The sequence below is a fragment of the Triticum aestivum genome, chromosome 7B (genome assembly GCF_018294505.1).
Source record: "Triticum aestivum cultivar Chinese Spring chromosome 7B, IWGSC CS RefSeq v2.1, whole genome shotgun sequence".
Classification (NCBI taxonomy): domain Eukaryota; kingdom Viridiplantae; phylum Streptophyta; class Magnoliopsida; order Poales; family Poaceae; genus Triticum; species Triticum aestivum.
In genome coordinates, this window is record NC_057813.1 from 408,460,038 (window position 1) to 408,465,304 (window position 5,267).

Sequence of the window (5,267 nt, forward strand, 5' to 3'; positions counted from 1 at the left end):
AAGCATGGACGTGACACGGGTTCCTCATCCGGTGCTGGCCCTCAGAAGCGCCGCGTGTGGGTACCCAACACCGCCCTGCCACCCAGGTTCACACCGAGGCCATTTTTCCAGGCGCCTCGCCCCGCTCAACAGTCTGCTCCAGCTAAGCCCTATGGGGGTCCAACCAATAATGCTCCTCCACGTACCAGTTCCGTGACTTGTTTCAAGTGTGGGGAATCTGGTCACTATATGCGTGAGTGTCCCCAGACCAACCCCAATCAATCTGCTAAAGCTGTTGGCCGTGGCAAGCCGACAGGAAAAGTGTTCCACGCTAAACCGGTCACCGCTTCACGTGGCCATGTCAACTGTGTCTCTGCCGAAGAAGCTCAAGAGGATCCCAACGTCGTTCTCGGTACGCTTCTTGTTAATTGCCACCCGGCATCTGTTCTTTTCGATACAGGAGCCTCTCATTCCTTTATATCTGAAAATTATGCTCGTTTGCATAACGTTGCATTCTGTGATCTGCCGTCCACTATGGAAATCTCTACCCCTGGGTCTAGATGGCAGACCTCTAGGGTAAGTTATGGGAATGAAATCCAAGTCGATAGACTTGCCTTCCTTGCATCTTTGATAGCCCTTAAATCTTCAGATATTAATATCATTTTGGGTATGGACTGGATGTCAGCTCATCATGCCAAAATTGATTGCTTCTCTAGGACTGTTCAACTCACCCACCCTTCGGGGAAGATAGTCAATGTCTTGACTCGAATAGCCAAGCGACAACTATATTCTCTTAACGCCAACCCTTTGCCAGACCTTGAGGACGTCCCGGTAGTCCGTGACTTTCCGGATGTCTTTCCAGAGGAATTGCCAGGTGTTCCACCTGACCGGGATGTTGAGTTTGTAATAGACCTCATTCCAGGAACCGTTCCGATTGCTAGAAGACCCTATAAGATGGCACCCCTAGAACTAGCCGAGCTTAAGAAACAACTCGATGAATCCTTGAAAAAGGGTTTCATCCGACCTAGTTCATCTCCGTGGGCTTGTCCCGTCCTATTCGTCAAGAAGAAGGATGGTACGGACCGGATGGTTGTAGATTACCGACCTGTCAACTTGGTCACAATCAAGAACAAATATCCACTTCCCAGGATCAACGACCTGTATGATCAGCTCGCTGGATCCTCAGTCTTTTCCAAGATGGATTTGAGGTTGGGATACCATCAAATCAAAATCAGAAACGGGGACATTCCTAAAACGGCCTTTGTTACTCGTTATGGCCAATACGAGTACACCGTCATGTCCTTCGGTTTAACCAACGCTCCAGCCACCTTTTCTCGGTTAATGAACTCAATCTTCATGGAGTATTTGGATAAATTCGTCGTAGTTTATCTCGATGATATACTCATCTACTCCAAGAACGAGGAAGAACATGCCGAACATCTAAGACTAGTGTTGCAGAAACTTCGTGAGCATCGCCTTTATGCCAAATTTTCAAAATGTGAATTCTGGTTGCCAGAAGTGACCTATCTGGGCCATGTAATATCTGGTAAAGGTATTGCGGTTAACCCTGAGCGAGTTCAAGCCGTCCTTGATTGGACTCCACCCGAATCGGTCAAGCAAGTTCGGAGTTTTCTAGGCTTAGCGAGCTATTGTCGTCGCTTTGTCGAGAACTTCTCCAAAGTTGCTAAACCTCTAACCGAACTCCTCAAGAAAGATAAGAAGTTCGAATGGACTCCACAATGTGAGCACAGTTTTCAGGAACTGAAAAGACGCCTGACTTCTGCTCCCGTACTGGTACCGCCAGACTTCTCCAAGGACTTTGTTATCTACTGCGACGCCTCGCGACAAGGACTAGGTTGCATTCTCATGCAAGATCGACACGTAATTGCTTACGCTTCACGGCAATTGCACCCACATGAGGAGAATTATCCCACTCATGATCTAGAACTTGCCGCCGTAGTCTATGCACTTAAGACCTGGCGACATTACCTCCTCGGTAATCGTTGCGAAATATTCACTGATCACCAAAGCCTGAAGTACATCTTCACCCAACCGGATTTGAATCTCAGGCAGAGACGTTGGGTTGAATTGATCACAGACTTCGACTTAGGAATAACCTACACCCCAGGGAAAGCCAACGTCATGGCTGATGCGCTAAGTCGTAAATCTTATTGTAACAACCTGATGTTACAACAAAGTCAACCGCTTCTCCATGAGGAATTTCGGAAGCTTAACCTTCACATTGTTCCTCAAGGTTACCTTTCCACCTTGGTAGCAAAACCTACTCTTACGGATCAAATCATCGCTGCCCAAAAGCGAGATAAGGGAATATCTAAAATCAAAGAGAACATTGCTAGCGGAGGTGCTAGTTGTTTCTCCACAAATGATCATGGTGTTGTGTACTTTGAGAACCGTCTAGTGGTTCCCAAGAACCAGCATCTACGGCAGTTGATCCTGAAAGAGGCTCATGAATCTCCTCTCACTATTCATCCCGGTAGTACTAAAATGTATCAGGACCTACGCCAGAGGTTCTGGTGGACTAGGATGAAGAGAGAAATTGCTCAGTATATTGCCAATTGCGACGTCTGTCGTCGTGTAAAAGCAGAGCATCAACGGCCTGCTGGCACCCTTCAACCCTTAGCTATTCCTGAATGGAAATGGGATAAAATTGGTATGGATTTCATTACCGGTTTTCCCAGGACCAAAAGAGGGAATAATGCTATTTTCGTCGTGGTCGATCGTCTTTCCAAAGTAGCTCATTTCTTACCTGTTCGTGAGAGTATAACCGCTAGCCAGCTGGCAGACTTATACATCTCCCGAATAGTGTCCCTCCATGGTGTTCCTTTGGAAATCAATTCGGATCGAGGAAGTCTTTTCACCTCTCGATTTTGGGAAAGTTTCCAAAATGCTATGGGAACCCGTCTCTCCTTTAGCACCGCTTTCCACCCTCAGTCAAGTGGTCAAGTGGAACGCGTCAATCAGATTCTGGAAGACATGCTTCGAGCCTCTGTTATCTCGTTCGGGATGGACTGGGAGAAGTGTCTTCCATTTGCCGAATTCGCTTACAACAACAGCTATCAATCTAGCTTGGGTAAAGCCCCTTTTGAAGTTCTCTATGGACGACGATGTCGAACACCCCTTAACTGGTCAGAGACCGGGGAAAGACAATTCTTTGGCCCGGATATGATTCAGGAAGCAGAGGAACAAGTTCGTATCGTTCGTGAAAAATTGAAAACAGCCCAATCTCGTCAAAAGAGTCAATATGACCGAAAACATAAGGCTATGACTTTCGAGGTTGACGAGAAGGCTTATCTTCGGGTCACCCCTCTGAAGGGAACCCACCGTTTCGGCATCAAAGGCAAATTGGCTCCTCGTTACATTGGACCTTTTCGCATTCTTGCCAAACGAGGAGAAGTTGCCTACCAGTTGGAACTACCTCCGCACCTCTCCAGAGTTCACGATGTCTTCCACGTTTCTCAACTCAGGCGTTGCTTCTCGGATCCTATCCGTGAAGTGGACCACGAAACGCTTGATCTCCAAGATAATCTTACATATCGAGAGTACCCCATCCGTATCCTCGATCAAGCCGAACGTACCACGCGACGTCGTAATATCAAGTTTCTCAAGGTTCAATGGTCGCACCATTCTGAGGATGAAGCAACTTGGGAAAGGGAGGATCGTCTTCGACTTGAATATCCCGCCTTCTTCTCGGAGGAACCCAAATCTCGGGACGAGATTCTTTTGAGTGGGGGTGAGTTGTCACACCCTAGCTAGTCATGCATTAGAGTGTTGCATCATGTTTACTCTTTCATCAGAAACTTGAAATGGGGATGACAGAACCCCCAGTCCCCTCTGAAACCAACTAGGGTTACTAAAATAATTTTTCAATGAACCTGAAATGCCCTTCTAAAATGTCCATCATTTTAGCCTTGGTTCAGAACCTCTGACAAAAGTGGTGCACATTTTTCTAGGCCATCCTAGGGTCTTTGAATTAAATCATAGATATTTGAATTTGGGCATTTAAAATAATATAAAATATTTAAATGCTCAAATATCTCCAAACTAAAATGTTTCATGTTGGAAATAATCCAACTATGGACCAGGAGTAGTTTGGTGAATTTTGGAGTTGCCTAGGTATTTTATTTAATTCAACAAAGTTGCAGATATATTAAATAAAACAGAAAACAGAAAACAAAGGGGAAAGACTTACCTGCGCGGCCCAGCCAGCTGGCCGGCCCAGCTAGCAGCCGACCCAGCCCAACACTGTAGCTCCCCGTCGTCTTCCTCCCCACGCCCCGAAGCTGCTGCGTGCTCGCGCGCGCACGGCCGTGCGGCCACCTCCTGCTTGCCGACGTCCTCCTGGCCGCGTGGACGACGTCCGCAGCCCGTCCCGATCCCCCTGCTCTCGCTCACTCTCCCCCGTTTCTCCCTCGCTCTCTCTCGCTCTCGGCCGAAGATCACCGTCGCCGCCGTTCGCCGTAGCCACTGTCTCCGGCCACCCCTCTCTCCCCCGAGTAGCTCAGAAGCTCCGCCACAACTCCCTCTTCCTCCCCACCGCTCCACGAGTCCCCGGAAGCCCTGCATCGTCACCACGTCGCTGTTCCCCTCTCCGGGCTCCGACCACCGTCGCCGACGAATTCGCCGTCTCCAGCGCGTCCCCGAGCCCGCTTCGACGCCCACTGCAACCGCGGTGAGCCCCCGAGTCGTTTCCCCCTCTCCTTCCCCTCGTTCCCTCACCGTAGCTTCCTCCCCACCACGGCCGAACCTCCGCCGTCGCCGAGCTCGCCGTCGACGCAGCTCCGGTGACCATTTGGTCACCCCGGCGAGTCCAACGCGTTCACAGAGCCCAGTAGAGCATCCCTAGCGCCTCACTTTGCTCGACTTCGAGCTCCAGCACCACTCCCGTGCACGACCGAACCCCGGCGGCCGCAGCCGAGCTCACCGCCGTCAACTCCGGCCACCCCGACCCCAACGGACTCCGCCAAGAGCCGCGGGTCGTCCTCAGCTTCACTCCGGTGATCTCCGCGGTCCATTTGGTGGCCGAAACGACCAAAACCACTATCGCCGCCGCACTGTTGGTCGCCGCCGGCCAGAACTCCAGCGAGCTGACGTGGCCTAGTTGATTAACCACTAATCCACCACCTACTGACGCTGACAAGTGGGCCCCAGGGCTTAGTCAAAGCTAACCAGCCCGGGGTCAACGCGGGATTAGCCCGTGTGACACTGACGTGTGGACCCCACACGTCAGGTTTGACCCGAGCCAGCCCTGTTGACCTGCTGATGTCACT